Raw genomic sequence first — 17778 nt, 5'->3', positions numbered from 1 at the left:
CTTCTCAGAGGTTGCACCAGGTTGTCTTTACTCACAACAGTGCCAGGGGTTGCAGTGAAGATGAATGGGGACATTATTTTCTCATTGTAGGAGAAACTATAGCACAAAAGTACATTCTAGAATGATACTGTCCAATGTGTAACCATCAGCCACATGAGGCTTTAAGCTCTTAAAAGGTGGCTAGTCTGAGCTGAGACATTATGTATAGTGAGTGTAAAGTGCACATCAAATGACAAAGACTTAGTACAGAAAAAGAATGTAAAGTACCTCATTAATAATTTTCACATTAATTGTACATTGAAATGATTTGCTTTGGGTATCTTAAGTTAAATAAAATATATAACTAAAATTATTTTTGTGCATCACTCTCACCATTTTCTAATGTGACCACTAGAAAATTTAAAATTACTTACGTGGCTCACATTTATGGCTGGAATTAAATTTCCGCTGGACAGTTACAGAACATATGGAATTGGGGCTGAAGTTGTTAGTCCCACTGGTCTTACTTGGGATTTTTTGGTGGGGTGAGGATAGGTTTCCTTGTTTTTTGGATGAAGTGAAAGGAAACAATGCTGTCCTTTTGAGTCCTTGATGTGTCAATTGGGGTTTCAGTTTCTTTGTGGAAGCAGGAAATACCACTTGCATTCCACAATAAATAATGGAGACGTGGATTAACCCAAAAATGCACCCAGAATGAGCTTTCTGTTGGCCTGTGCAATGGTTAGAAACTATGTTATGTCCTTTGGTCAATCTGATTATGTTTTCTGCCAACATTAAAAGGAGGAAATTATTAAATGGTTTCTTTATAAAAAAAAATGGGTACTGACTATCAAAATGAACTTGGGAATGCTCTATATAATGAGAGTTTGTCTTAACGTCTATTTAGAGATATGTCCTCTTATATGTAGGTTTAAACCTTTACACAGAATGCTGTTCTCTGAAATGAAACAGAAATCTTCTGAAACCCATAGATTTGAACCTAATATTAAGTTGTGTATTTCTCCAAGAACATCTTCATTCATCATTAAAATATATTGCACAGCCTGAGTAACATAATAATAGATTCTAAGTTGCAGTTTACATTACACAATCCCATACATTCAAGGGCCTTAGTATTTTTATTCATTTGTTCAACAGATATTTATTGAGCACTTACTGTGTACCAGGCACTCTGCCACGTGTTAGGGATGCAACGGGAATAATAAATAGAATAAGATCACTGACCTCTAGAAATTGTAGTTGAGTGTGGGTGGTAAACATTTATCAAATAGTCACATGTGAGAGTTCTGAGAAGCAAGAAGCAGGGAGAATTCAAAGCTTGAGGGAAAATGAGTTGTAGATAGAAGGAGGTATGATTCTTCCAAATATGACAGGAAGAGTAATGCCCTCCATCTAAATAGCTACAAAACGAGCCAATGTGTTTAACATAAAGTGTATGAGAGGAGAGCAAATGTAGATAGGAAGCCTAATATATCCCAGATACATGATCTAGACATAATAATCATTCATTATTTAGACATGTCCAACTACTCAAGCCAGATTTAATTTCACAGACCGGCCAGGAATTAAGAGTAAACTCATCCATTCGTGCTGAATTGCAGGTTGGTGGGGGACATACTCAGCCAATAACAGCAGAAGGAAACACTTGAAGGCATAGACAGCCTTGTCATTGCCATCCAGGAGATCCATTCTGTACCCAGGCTAGACTTCCATCGTTGCTGAAACCCTTCAGCAGATCTAAATAACAAGGCAGGATACCATCACAAAAACTTTGAAACCTAGCTTAAGACAGATGTCCAGTGACTGGGCATGCCAAATGTGGGGGAGTGGGGATAGAAAGGGAGAAGGATGATGAGCCTTAAGATAAAAACCCAGCCATAGGAGCTTTGTTATCAGGAATAGTCAGAAACAGTGCTGACCTGGAGAACATGGTGGAAGCTCAGTGGTTAGTACTGGCCATGATCCGAGTTATATTAGTAAGTGTGATCAATGCTAGAGCCCCTTGACCAAGGTCAGTCTGTAAGGGATATTGCTTAATACCAAGTTCCTCAGTTTGGAAGAGGACATAGGGATAGGCAGTCCCTAGTTCTTTAATGCTTTAAGTCAATATTGCTTCCCAAGTGATTTTGATTCACTTTAAAAAAAACACTGCTTTATGCTCAAATATCTCCTAGGTAGATATATTTTTGATCATACAGTTGGGTGAGGGACTGAGCTAGGAATATATACTTCAGAGGAGAGTCTTTCTGGTCATTCTGATGTGTACCCATCCCTAGAAAAGTACAATTGTTTTAGGAACTGAAGGGGAGAAAATGGTTCATGATCTTACCACCATAACAACTTGGGAAGGCAACAACAGAAAAGGCATTGACTGACAGAGACATACATATACAGATCATGATTCTGAGCAAGTTTGTAAGAAGGAGCTGATGCTTTAAATAGGCTTTAAAAGAGAATCATGATTTAGAAAGTTGGAGGTGATAAGAATGCCATGTGTATTAAGTATATAGTCATTTAAATACAAGTAAAATTTGTGCTATCTGATATACGAATATAATTATAATATAAAATATACAAATAGTTTATAGTTTTAATATGTCAATTAATACTATATTGATAATATTGACAAGAATATAAAATATGTTCATTTTATTCTCTATATATTCTCTAAACCTTATATATCTTGCTTACTAAGTATTCCAATTTATAATAAAAAATCATTTATCAAGTCATTCTGATGTTATTAAAATCATTGATGGAATCATTGATAGAGCCATCACTGGCTAAATGATACACCTTTCTTAGCTGAGATTTTACATACATAATTCTTCCAAAGACTTCTTCATTAAGGTGAAGGTCATTTGGTGACTGCGGATGCTATGAGGCTTCTAAGAATGGAGATTCTTCCTGCTTTTCCATTCAATTTCAACTCTACCTATCTCTCTCCAGTCACCATCTAATAGCAGAGAGCACTGGCCCTTTGTCATGATCCTTTTGACATGAGTATGCAAGCCAAGGTGAGAGGGAAGGAAGATGAGAGGGGCAGGGTATATTAATCACATTTCTAGCTTCTGTAAACTTGATGGTTTAACAACTGCCCTATGTGCATATGCCAGACACACCTTGTCTTGGACAACATGATAATGTGGCTGAGTCCCCCTGTCTTGGCTTTCTGTGCTCCCCTACCCATCAAGAGGAGTCCTTCTAGAGGCATGCTTTTCAAATACAAACCAAACATTTCAGAGGCTACACCTGCTACAACCTCCCTTGTCAGGATCTCACTCTGGAGAACTATACACAAGTCCTACTCACCGCAGGGCCAGATATGAGACAGCTAAGGACAGCTCTCATATCCATTGGAATTATTCCATTGGATTTATTCAAAGTAGGCAAAGTAGGCAATCCTAAGCATGCTTTCTCTGCCTTTCCTGTTCCTTCCCGTGGAAACCATGGTAAAGGCTCTTGCCCACAGTTCTCCTCTTTCCCTCTGCCTCCTGATTCTGGCACTTCCCTGTGTGGCCTCCAATGGTGTGACATGTATTGGAATCTGTATGTATAATGTATAATAGAATATTAGAATCTTTGTGTATAATAGACTGTCTTTTCAATGGCAACTGTATCCTAATCTATTGGCCTTACCATACCTAAATAATAAGTCATACTAAAACAAAGAGGAGGCAGAAAGAAGGGACAAGGTGAGTAGTTACTGGTTAATTCTAGTTACCTGAGTTAAGAATCTGCATATTTTGTCTGTTTTATTCCACCCAAGAAGAACAAGATGGTTGCCTCCTTAAACAACTGGTGATGGTGTGGAGACAATTGGTTGAAGCACAGTTAATAGCCAGGACAAATACAGGAGGGGAAAGAAGAAAATAGAAACAAATGGCAATTGCTGCCCGGCTCTGCTCACAAGTACCAGTGGTTGGAAGAGCTCCAGGAGCAGTCAGGGATGGGTGGGGGAGGGGTCTGGTAACATGAGCACTCTTCATTGGGAGGACTGGACACAGACAATGCAGAGGAGGCCCTCACTGCCACTTCTAGCTTACACATTATTTGGATCTTTAAAAAGGGATCCCAGGAAGACCCCCTCCTCATAAACTTTTCTCAGATTGTTCAGGGATGGACAGTACTTCACAGGGAAAAGTTTTCCACTAACACAAAGTTTCCCAGTCATCTGAGTGATCATTATCAGGTTTCTCCTCAATGTGTCGGTGTTCTCTCTCAATATGTCTGTCCTTCCAGCCAAGGACATTTGAATCCAAAAGAAATTCCTCAACACCTGAAATAAATAACATAATCTCTTCAGCAGGTTTACCCATTCTATGCTCCAGAGCCCACACAAACAAACGAAATATATAGGAATCATAGTGGAATATGGTTTCTGAGAAAAACCACACATGCTGAAATTCATTAATTTTAGTGCTTATCATGTTTACTATTATTCCACTTCCCAACTGGTAGAACAATTTTTCAATATTTAATAAGTAGTATGGCTGCTTGATGTGCATCCCCTGAGGATAAGCCTTGGTTTATTATATTTCAGACAAACAGACTCAACACTCCAAAGAAGAGTAAACTTTCATAAACCCAGCCAAAGAGATTTTAAATAAAAGATTCATACATACATATAAATACATAACCAAACTCTGTGTCTACACACACACACACACACACACACACATATGCACGCTAAAGAGACACTATTTTAAACATATCCAGTATTTCTGAACATAGAAATCTTTCTCTTCACAGATTTGCAGTTTAGCAGTCCCAGTGGTGAAGGTTCTCTGTGCCAACAGGAATACTCTTCCTTGCAGCATGAAAGGCTCTTTGTTACTGTGTTCTTATGCTACATTCCCATTCAGTATGTTGCAGAATACCACAGTTATTCTCTCCCCTGTTACAAATAAAAGAAAATGGTGCTTCAGAAATTAATAGGATTGCTAGAAAAGGAGAGGAGGATTTTAAGTAATCTGTGCCCTATAAGGTTATGGAGCCTCTATAGTGAAGTCAAGGCCATGTCTTTAAAATAATGAGAGTCTCTGAATGTTAACAATACACTTTGAGATCCTCTACCTACAATTAAATGGAGTTGCACAACTCCCTGGGGACATCCAGACCATTCTAGAAAGGGCTCCCGAGTGCATGAGAATCAGTGCCTACAGCGGAGTAGGAGACTTCTATTCCCCACTCCCTTACACCCTTTATTTGGTAACAGAACCATGATGTGTCTTGGGGGAATCTCTCCACTCTTACTCTCAGTCCATGCATTTTAGGTGGAGCTAACTTTGCACCCTGGCTCTAGAAGTGAGCTCATGACCACAAGCCAAACTGATAATATTCAATCTCAGGACATTAACTGGAACTTTTCTAAGAGATTCTTTCTTTAAAGTTGCCAAATTTGGGACACCTGGGTGGCTTAGTTGGTTAAGCATCAACTCTTGATTTCAGCTCAGGTCATGATCTCAGGGTCATGTGTTCAAGCCCTGCACTGGGGTCTATGCTGGGTGTGAATCCTTTAAAATCCTTTAAAAATATAAATAAATAGTTGCCAAACTAGTGGAACATAAGTCTGAAACTTTGAGTGAATATTTTTGCCCTAATTTTGGAAATGCTTCAGAATGGACCTAACACAGAAAAGAAAGCAGAGTCAAAGATGGTGAAGTAGACATGGTGATGTGCCACTTGCAAGGAGTATGCTCAGCAGATGGCCTCCAGCTGTCACTTCTTCAGAGTCTGCCTTAGCCACAGAAAGATGCCTCACCTGAAGTCATGCCCTTCCTGGGCTAAGCCCACATTAGTGAGTGATCAGGTCAGATATCAAGCATGGCCATTTTGGCTGATCTTGGCAAAGATGCCATAGTCAATATTGAACACTGAGCTCCCCATTGGGTTGGCTACAGTTTTGCAGGCCCCGCCTCATCGTTTCCCTTCTCCGTCTGCCTTTCCCTTCGCAAGTGTTGATCCCTAATAAATAGCTCGCACTCTGAGCTGTATCTCAGCTGTATCTCAGCTTCTGGAGAAATCTTCTGGAGATTGGTAGAAGAAAACAGATGACTGATATATTATTTGAGAAACCAGCTGTGGCTGAAATAAATTCTCTCTCCAGAGTTCCAATACATTGAGTCAATAAAGTCTCTAGCAGCCAAGAGGTTCTTGACAAAAACAGGCTCTATACCAGCCGAAGATTTCATGGGAAATTCTGAATATATCTGTTTATACTTGGATATCTCCTGTTTTTCTAAATTTTATTTATTTATTTATTTGATAGACAGAGATCACAAGTAGGCAGAAAGGCAGGCAGAGATAGAAGGAAACAGACTCCCTGCTGAGCCTGATGCGGCACTCGATCCCAGGACCCAGAGATCATAACCTGAGCCGAGGGCAGAGACTTAACCCACTGAGCCACCCAGGCAAACTGTGGTTTTCATTTCTAACCACCAACTCTCTCATTCTCTTCAAACTAATCTGGTAATCCACCTTCATCTTCTCAGGTTTATGAGAAATGAGATATTGCCACCCAAATTACTGAAGACTATATAAAAGCAAGAGAAGGACTTGAGTCAAGAAATTTCTTAGTCCAAAGCTTATTGAGGGAAACAAGGAAAAGACCCACTTAAGATAGGAGAGTAGGTTTGTTCCTAAAGTAAAAAAAAAAAAAAAAAGTATGCCCAGTCATAGGGAGCCAGGAGAGGCAGAGAGGGAAGAAATGAGATTATGATCTAACATTCATCCCTAATATAGATTTGCTTCCATTCATAGCTTTTGTCTGTCTTTCCATTCTGTCCTCTAGGGGTCTATTCTATTTCTATTAGGCATAGACTTTATACTTCCCCAAAACATTTCTCAGGTCTTTTTTTTTTTTTATTTAAAATCTGTTTATAGGAGTGCCTTGTGGTGCAGTCACTTAAGTGTCCAACTCTTGACTTCAACTTAAGTTATGATCTCAGGGTCATAAAATAGAGTCCCACACTGGGATCCACATTCAGCGCAGAGTCTGCTTAAGAGTTTCTCACTCTCTGCCCCTTCTCCCATGCTCACATGCATGCCCTCTCTCTCTCTCTCAAATAAATGAATAAATCTTTAAAAAAAAATCTGCTTATCTAATGATAACACAATGTTATACCCTACCATTTTTCTGTCATTTTCACTTCATTACCATACTTACACACTAGCAAAGGAGCCACTAATCTGAGCCCTAAACATTACAGGACCCCACTGGACTTTCTTTCAGTTGTCCTTTCAGGGTGGTGAGGTATCTACAGGGCCAAGGGATATGCTTGTGCTTTCCCTTCCAGAGGACACTCCAGGTCCCAGGGACAACAGAACTTCATGTTCCCTGCATAGGCCACCTCCTTTGGCCATACTCCAAATATGCTCACCATATTGCTAGCATGTACAGCTCTAGGCCCAAAAGGACAGCCAGGAAGTGGTTGTTTGTGGAGCATGAGGACAGAGATTACAAAAATGGGCTAAGAATAGGAAGAGAAAAAGGAGTATGCACCAGAAGCCAGCATGGAACTCTAAGGAATTGCAGAATTCTAAATTAGAACTTGGCTAAAAGGTAAAGGGTAATTTTTATTACTATTATTCCCATTTATTTTTGTGCCTTCTTCTAAATCCTTGATTTGTCCTATTCTTTCCATCTCTAATACTTTGAAGTCTCAGATTTATAGAAAGTTAGCATTGTAACTTCTCCTGAGAGAAATCATAGATCAGAGATACCCTTACTCTGCATAAATTCATGAAATTAACTTGACTGTACCTTTGTTACTAACTAGAATTCTTATTGCTTGACTGTCTCCTAAGCCAACTCAAAAGGGTAACTGTTGAATACCACCTACATTATGGAGTACCTATTATGTGAGACACTGAGAATTCAAATGATATGGACCTATTTTCTGCTCTTGAAGGGTGCATAATCTAGTGTTTGTAATAGGGTTTGTATATGTGTGAAAAACCCTGCAAAATGATGGTTAAAATAATATATAACTTTGAATAATTGATAATTGACAATGATTTCTAATAACTAAATTAGAAGGAAGTAAGTGAGAAGGGCTGGCAGGGGGAGGAATGGGTATTAGATGGTTTCATTGCAAAGGTAGCAATGTTTAAAATAACATGCTGTGTTCAAGAAATACCAAGTAGCTCTATATTGCTAGATCTTCAAACTTAAAGGGTTGAGGAAGACATGATTAAAAACTATCCCAAAATGGCAGCAGTGAAGTCATGGAGGACCTTGGATGTCCTTGTATAATAAGGCATTGAAATGTCACCTTGTAGATTGAGAAGGAAAAAAAAAAAACCTTAAAGAGTTTTATACAGAAGAGGGACATGATTCTATTTAAATCTAAAAAAAGTCACTTGAGGACAGAGGTGGATCCAAGGCAAGATTGATTCAAGATAGGGTGACCACATAATTGTTGCCCAACAGGCACACTGAAAAAAGATCACTATGATCATCCAACTCAGAAAATAGACATACACTGGAACTATCCCTGGGAAACTAGGATGTATGTTCACCATAATTTGAGGGATTTAAGGGCATATGGACCGTTTACAGAGTTTCTGAAATAATATAGGTTGGAGACAAAGAAGCCTGAAGGAGAGCAATAGCAGTGGGTAAAAAAGGAAGGACAAACCGAAGAGACAGAAGAGAAAACCAGAAATCTTTTATTTATTGGTTGTAAAGGATAAAGAAAAGGAAAAGACCTCAACTTTCAGCTCTGATGTGTTTAAAATTTGGAAGATGTTCTTATAATAACCTTATAATGAGAAAAAAATGAACAAACTGAAAATCATTGAATTTTCTTGGCCCCATCACAGAACTGAAGTTGAAAGACAAACTCCACTCCCAAATCTGGCAAGACAGAAAAATCCAGAAAATCATAGCTAAGATATGTTTACCTGGGGTGGAAGCTTCTGGAGCCATAAACTGCTAGGAACACTTAAATGTCGATTTTAATGAGTTACTGGAAGCATGGTGTGGGCTAGCATGAGAGAAAGAAACTCCTTAGGGGCACAGTCTTGGGGGACCACATATACATTCATGGGTTTTACTTCCAGAAATCCCACCAGTTTCTTTTGTGAAAAGCTATTAAAATCCCCCTGTGGCTCTGGCAGGGGCCATTTGAAACAGGTACAGAGCTCCACAGTGTTCTCTATAACAAAAGTCTTACTTTCAGAGGAAAAGACTACCAGAACCTTATCCAACTGGTGGAATGGACATTTCCTCAACTCCTGCATTCTCTAGTCTTCTTATATAATATAAAGAGAAGAAGGTGAAAAAACATTTCTGAAGGTCATAGCCCAGAAACTCATACCTATTCAAAGACCGAGATTTATTCTTAAGATTGAAGAATTCTTTCCCTGTTTGTAACTTACCATCACACTGACAAGGCTCCAGTATAATAGCAGGGGATTATGGGTTAAAGAGCTGCAGAAGGCAGATTCTATCTGTGGAGGAGTTCTTAAGAAAGCTGAAAGTCAACAAGACAGACAAAATTCACGGACACTAGAGGAATGTAAAGCCTCTGGCTTCTACAGCTACTGCAAATATTAAACACAGCCCAACCCAACTTCTAGAAGATAAAAACCTCAAACTAAGAGAGTATTTACTTCAACTCTTTTTGTCCGATACATTATAGATTTCAAAAAAATTATAAGGCATGCTAAAAGGCAAGAAAAAATTGTCTGAAGAAACAAAGCAAGCACCAGCTCTAGACCCAGGCATGGGATAAAATTTGGGATTATTAGACAGAGAATTTAAAATAACTATAGTTAATTTGTGAAAAAGCTTTAATACAAAAAGTAAAGAGCATATTAGGACAGCTTGATAATATAAGCAGAGAGATGGAAACTCTCAGAAAGAAATCAAAAGAAAGTTATAAAAATCAAAACACTGTAACAGAAATAAAGAATGCCTTTTCTGGACCCATTGATATACCTGGGTATGGTTGAGGAAATAATCAGTGAGCTTAAAGATAAGTCAATAAAAAACTTCCTAAACTGAAATGCAAAGAGAAAAGGAATTTAAAAAATATACAAGAACATCAAAGAACAGTGTGACAATTTCAAATGATTTTCTCTCTCATTCTCTCTCTCTCTCTCTCTCTCTTTCTCTCTCTCTCTCTCTCTCTCTCTATATATATATATATATATATATAAAACTAGAATACAACAGAAGAATTAAGGGAATAGGAATAATAAGAATGAAAATAATAATAGTGAAAATTTTCCAAAATTAATGACAAACACCTAACCATAAATCCAGGAAGCTCGAGAACACCGAGTAGATGAGTAAAAAAAAAAAAAAAAAAGAAAAGAAAAAAAAATACACACACACCCACACACACTTGGGCATATCATGTTCAAATCTCAGAAAACCAAAGACAAAGAAAAATCTTGGAAGAGAAAGGAAAATGAAAGATTAAGAGTAACTCTCAGGTATCTGGTATGGGTAGTCTTTATCCAATAAGAAAAACAGATTGGAAAACCTCCCATCTTGAATTCAGCCCTAAATTATTTCTTATATCTCCATAACCTTCTCCACAGCATCTGGCAACACTCAGACCAAGTCGGAGACCTGGATTTCCAGACCACTGTTCAAGGTACCACCCTTCCCCCATCCCCTCCGCCCGAACTGATTTTTCTCCCTTCCCTTCTATTATTCAGCTTGAGTACTGTTCCATACCATTTTTAAAAATAATAATATTCCACAAGAAAACTTTTTCCAAATGCCACTGATTTCGTATTCTCATGAGTACCTAAATATTTTGAAATAATAAGGTAGTGTGGTTTCATTGCAGAAAACTATGAAAGTTAAAAATGGTATCAGGGAAAACAAAATCACCCATAATCTTATAGCCAGAGTTACCTGCTATTAAAAAAACGTATGTACTTTTACGGTATTTTTCTCTATCTAAACAGCCATACTCTATTTTTAGGTCTTTACATATATGGTTCTATATGTCTTGAATGCTCTTTCCCTCATTTACATGCTTTCAGGAACATGGTGATATGAACCAAAAAGAATTATAACCTTGGCACATAATACAGGGCATCTTTATGACCTGATATGTATATATATCAGCAAGAATACCCAGTAAGAGTTTATAAGCACTATCCACCAGTCTGCACACTGAGTACTTAACATCAATATTATGTATAGGAGGATGGGAGGAAGCAATAGCAGAAGGAGTAATAAGTCACAGTCCTTCTTCAGCTTGGAATCAGGACAAATCCTCACCCCCACTTCCTTTGGAGTGAGTTCCTAGAGTTCTTGGATAATTTTATTTTGAGAGATAGAAGTCTTAGAGAGATTGCTGTTATTGTTTCTAAAAAAAAGTGTAGAAGAAAGAATAAGTGATTGCCTGGGGGAAAGCTGGAGATGACTATATTATTACCATATCTGTATCCTGAACTTTGAAACGGGTCATGCTAAGCCTCTAGTCTGTGCATGTTCCTCCTTCTATTGAGTTCTGATGGAGCAGGAACCACATGCATCTCTAAAAGCCAAATGATTACCAAAACCTAAGCCAAATATATTAAAGTGCATTATTGTCTTGTTCCATTTTTAAAAACAAAAATTTCTCACTACTTCCCCACTCAAGTACTAACTTATAAATTAGTGAAAATTGGAAAGCTTCCTTTTTTTTCTTCAAGTGCTTATTTATTCATTCATCTGAGTTAAATTTTTTGGTGACTTTTGAAATTAACAACAACAATAACAACACAAACACATAGTTTTTCATTAAAGAGACTCATCAAACAGACTTCAATTAAGAACAAAGCCAGTATTGTGACAAACAAGTCATGATACACAATACTGTCCAATTAATTTCAACAGGTGTAATTACAAAAGATCTGTTTCATGACAGTGGTTGACAGATCATTAAAGGAATTTACCTGCCTTGCAAATGGACACTTTTCTATTCAAAGGCTACAAGAAATAAATAAAATTTACAAAAATCTTATAACTGTCAATGTGAGAGAAAAAGACTACAAGACAATGGAACTCTTCAATGGAGTCTATTGTTTTTGATTGAGTTTTCTCAATTCTATTGCTTTTTTTTTTTTTTTTTTTTTTTTTTTTTACAAACTGTCACAGTATAACTTCTTTCACCACTGAGGCTATCACAGTAAAAAAGATATTTCTATCTCATGAAAAAGTTCCACACAGCTACGATTTTTATGGTGTATCTAGTTGTGCGTGTGTGTGTGTGTGTATCTATATGGTGATGTTCTTAATTATCTACAATTCTGTATAAGAAAAGTGACTACTATGTCACTAAGGGAACAGAAAAGCCTCTCTGCGTTCTTGCCCAACAGCAACATTGTATAAGATAAAAAGAAAAAAAAAAAAAAAACATCTTTTTATTTTGAAGTAAGCTCAAAAGAACTTGCCTGATGGAATTATACAAAGTCCAGTTTGTGCTAAGAGTTACTTAAGCTGGAAGTGCCACTGCAAGGGAAGGAATGGAAAGAAGGCAGTCCTTTTACACAATTTCAGAGCAATGCTGGGAGCCTCAGAGCCCGTATTCAGCTCCTTGGCTAAGACAAAGGCAGGGCCAGATCCGCACACTCAAGTGGATGCAGAAGGAATAAAGAAAATGCCTGGTATTCAAGAGCCAGCTCTCAATGGGCCTTCAGGATTGCCCTTTTTTGTTTTCTTTTTTTTTTTTTTAAGATTTTTTTTTTTTTTTTTTAATTTGACAGAGAGAGATCACAAGCAGGCAGAGAGGCAGGCAGAGAGAGAGGAGGAAGCAGGCTCTCTGCCGAGCAGAGAGCCCAATGCGGGGCTCGATCCCAGGACCCCGAGATCATGACCCGAGCCGAAGGCAGCGGCTTAACCCACTGAGCCACCCAGGCGCCCCCGCCCTTTTTTGTTTTCAAGGGTGGAGAAATCCACAAATGTTTGAGAAAATATGTATATTTCTTTTGTGAGTGGATTGTGGCTGGGTCCTTCATTGCATATCTGGTCTTCAATCTCCAAATTCTCCAAGTGGAAGGAGAAAAAAAGCACATACAGAGAAAGAGATCATCATGAGGCAAATTTTCTTTTCTCTCTCTTTTTTTAAAATTTTGATTATGACAGAAATCAAAACTGAGCTTGGACCTTGCAAGTATGGTAACAGCAGCAAAAACTCTTCATCGGAAGACATGGTGATAGATATACTCCTACTCATTCTTCTTGTTCAATCACCACCTAGTCTCCTGATATTATTCACACTGTTGCCCACAAACAAGCTTTTGTTCAAAGTCTTGTCCAGGTCCATCTCTACCATGAGACTTTTCCAGACAACTGTAGCCCAGAGTGACCTTCTAGATTCACAGCACTTAGCACTGATAATGCTCATTTGGCACTAAATACTTAAGGCCATGAATTATCCTTTGGGTATTTTCGATTTGAAGACACTTTGAAACATTTGTGAAGTGAAGAATTCCAGTAAGATAGTGAAAGTGTGAATCTGTCACTTAAGAAAAGGACAGTCTAGGGATATGAAGATAGACATCTTTAGAAAACAGGTCGTGACTGAAACCAGAAGAATGCATAGGAGTATATAAACAAAGGAATGGAGAAAAGAAGATGTTTTGAAGAGAGTTCTGAAGAACACCATTCTTGAGAAGTACATAGTAGAAAATTGAGTGAAAGGGAATTTTTAAGGTGTCAGAAAAGCAGAAAGAACATTGCTTTTTGTCTGCTTTTAGTTTTTCTGAAGGGAGAAGGAGAAATTATTATAGGTTATTTCAATGTTTTTTGGAACATCTGTTATAATTCTTTGTATATGGTATGCCCTAAATGTTTATTTAATGTACGAGACATGAGGAATAAATTCACGTAAATGTCGCTCTTGTCTTCCTTTGGATTGTTATTTTCTTAGCAGTAACCCTAGTGCCTCTTCTGGTCCAGTGTATCCCATCTCTCAAAAGATAGTAGGTTCAGTAGTGGGCCTGATAGTAGAGGACCTTTGCCTCTAGGGGGAGCTCAAGGAAAGAGTACTGGATAAGGTCAAGCCTGAGGCCTTATTGGGTCATGGCAATAGTGAATTGAGTTTTTGGTAAATTGGGAAAAGGTTGGAAGGAATTAGCCTCCACAGGGCTGAATCCTTCATTCTTTTGAAATTGCACCTTTTAAAAAACTTCACTTGGCAAAAAGCAGATCCAGGCTTGGTTCTCAAACGTGTGTGTGTGTGTGTGTGTGTGTGTGTGTGTGTGTGTGTGTGTGTGTGTGTGTTGGAGAATTTGAACAATTCTGAAATAAGCACAAGCTTACAACTCCCCCCAGTCTCTTCCAACTCCATTCACCTAACATTTAGCACACTTTTCAGGGTTTTGTTAACCTCTTTCGTCATTACAGTCATTTGAGTTTGCAAATATTAGTTAAGTTTGTAAAAATACATTTTTACAGTTTACCCTCTCAAAGCCTTCATGATTAAGATTTAAGTGTTGAATATCTCACAAATTCCTGCCTTTCTTGGGGCACTAAAACCACTCAGTGGGTTAAATGTCTGCCTTCAGCTCAGGTGGTGATCTGGGATCCCAGAAGCAGTGTAGGGCTCCCTGCTCACTGGGGAGTCTGCTTCTCCTTCTGCCCCTCCCCCTCAAAAAAATGCCTGCATTTCTTATCAGGAAAAAAAACTATTTCAGTTCCTTTGTCTGCAGATGTGTTTTGCTCCATGTAGGGGAGCTTAGCATAATGGGTGATGATCCTTGGCACAGGCCACAAGCCACAGAATTTGCCAGACTGTCCTAACTCACTTGCTTTGGGGTTCAGTGTTTCCCTTTGTTGTGTCCACCTTGGTTGAGCTGAGATCACCAAGCATCCTTCTTAAAGGGAATAAGTATGAATCCTTCTTATGGATTGTGAGTTTTATTACTGTCAACAAAAAAGTCCATATAAAAGACAAATAAGATATGAAAACAAAGGGTCTAATACTATCTGTTAGTAAACCTTGTTCTCCTTACACTTGAAAAAAGAAAACAACAACAACAAAACAGCAAAGAGTGCTGAAATAAAAGTCCTTTTCTACAGTTCTACAGTCAGAGCCAAGACAGAATACTTCACATCACAACACAAATGAGCATTCTAAAGCAGGAGGGATTAGACAACATTCCCAAGGCAGGCTTACTGCCATTGGACTGGATTTCCCAGTCCAAAAGGCTCTTCTTCTGTCCTAAAAGGACAAACATTTCAGGTCTCACCATGGGTAACTGAAAAATAGGATATAAATGAGTCTTCCCCACAGTGAACCACCTATTTGTTTGAAGCATGTTTTGTGAGTTCAGTAAACCAATCTGCTGTTTGATTCACCCATCTAATCAGAAATACGTTCATTAAATGTCCGCTGTGTATGGGGCTCTGCACCTGCACAGAGGTATAAGACAAGTTCCCTAACCTAAAAAGCTGATAGTCTAACACTATTGGCATATGTAAATGGATTTGCTGTTTTCACCAGAGTCCACATCAATATTTTGCTTTGAATCCATTTATTTGAGAGTATTGTGCATTGTTGGTCATAATTACTATAGTCAGAACAGGTACCTAATATCAGTTCCCAGGTATGAGGAATTCTAGACATATTTCTAAACGGCATTTTTCAGGATCCCATGGCAAAGATTTTAAATGGATTTGATCAAAAGTCAAAAGGAGCCCTTTCACATGCTCTTGCTGAGAAACTTGGCACTGGGACTGTACCTAATTGAGAGACTGCTGGCTGAAGTGTATTGGCTTCAAGCCCAATCATAGGACCCTTTGGAACAAAAAGTAAGCCATTAGTTTGCATGCTTAATCCCAAATGATCTTGTATGAGTCTCCCTCATTCTTGGGATTTGCAGGTCCCATGGTTTGGTAGCATGAGAGTGTGACACATTAATCCTCCTTTTTTTTCCTCTCTCTCATCCTTACAGATTGCTGCAGACCTCTGACTGTCCTATAAATGGAGATGGAGTTGTGCGTTGCTTTTTTTTTTTTTTTTTTTTTTTTTTAGCAACTGAATAGTGAAGCTTACATCTGAATGTGTTAAAGTTACAGGTTTACAGGTATTATTGACTTTGAACATCAATCTCACAATAATTTTTTCTGTGGGTCTTGGTAATAACTCCCTTCTTTTTAACAGCTTTATTACAATATACCTTAACTGTAGCTGGTTTAAATTCTATCAATTAATTAATTCTATCAGTTAAGTAACTACATTCTATCAATTAAATTTTTTCCCTAATTATTATTCCTACTTCTTAGAGTCTTATGAGTCTTATAACATATTCGATTTGTGCTTTTTTTTTTCTTTTTTTTGGTATCTTCAGAGTGACTAACCGAATGCATTCTGCTGATGCATTAGATATGAAGTTGAGAAATTGAGGACAATTTCTTCATTTTTGGCCCTAGCTTCCATGAACAAAAGCAAATACCCTACACTGAGGTCAGGAAGAATGATTTGGGGTTGAGGCCACAGGAAAGAAAAGGCATCAAGGATTCTGTTTTGGACTGACTTAGTTCAAGGTCCTTAGTACACAGTCAACAGTACTATACACACACACACACACACAAATGTATATATATATATATATATATATATATTTTTTTTTTTAGGTAAAAATAAAACGTGCACAAATGTAAATTATGTGAACTCCATTCTTCCATTATTCATTGGTCTGGCTTTGACAATCTCTTCTTGCCAAATTGTTTGTTCCTGCTTGTATGGAAGATATTTCTAAAGAATAACTTGAAAGAAGCAGGGTAAATAGTTCTCTAAATAAAATAAATATACACAGTTGTATAAGATTATTAGCAAATGGGTTAGAGTAGATTTGTAGTTTCAAAGAGATGGGAGATTTAAAAGTGGGGTTTCCAAAGTTTCTCTTGAAAAAGTTCTCTCTCCCTGAAGCCTGGCTGGGATTGGAGAAGTCAGACACACTGTGGGGATCTCTTCCTTCTGAGAACAGATTCCCAGTGAACTGGAGGAGGTACAGAGATCCACCACCATATACTTTATGATCTGATTGTGAACTGTCATGATTAGACCTATTTTAAACTTATGAGGAAGAGCACCAATTTAGGATTGAGTGGGAAGCATGGATTTGTTCAAGGAGAAAACAAAGTGAAAATTATCTTGAGATTTTTCAAGTAGAATTAATACTACTGGTTTCAACAAACAATTATGTCTTTTTAAAAATTTATTTAAGCAGCACCTGTGTGGCTCAGTTATTAAGTGTATGCTGTCGGCTTGAGTCATGAGCCCAGGGTCCTGGGATGGAGCCCACATTGGGCTCTCTGCTCAGCAGGAAACCTGCCTCTTCCTCCCACTCGCCCTGCTTGTGTTCTCTTTCTCTCGTTGTCTCTCTCTGGCAAATAAATAAATAAAATCCTTAAGATAATAAAATAAAATTTATTTTAAAAATATTTTAGTCTGAAACAAATGCAGAAATGGCAAGTAATTTCTTATACTGCAAAAAGAACCATGGTTTTGCCTGTGACATTCAAAAGCCATTACTTGTGCAAGAGCTATAGATTTCCTTTACCCACACACCAAACACCCCTCTCTCCTATTTGTGGGGAGCCCAACTTGCTCCCTCATTCCCTGCCTCAGTTTCTTTCACTGGCAGAGGGTTAAACTTGGATCAGATATATGTCATGTTGATACGTGCATCACTGAAGAGACTTTGTATAAGTAAGTTCAAAAGCCTAGCTCTGCAGCCACATTTTTACAGCCCATATGAACCAATATTTTGCTATTTGTGATAAAGATGAAGTTTTGCTCTTTATTTTGGTGCTAAATT

Source organism: Lutra lutra, chromosome 6 (genome assembly GCF_902655055.1).
Source record: "Lutra lutra chromosome 6, mLutLut1.2, whole genome shotgun sequence".
Classification (NCBI taxonomy): Eukaryota; Metazoa; Chordata; class Mammalia; order Carnivora; family Mustelidae; genus Lutra; species Lutra lutra.
This window is presented reverse-complemented; position numbering follows the sequence as displayed.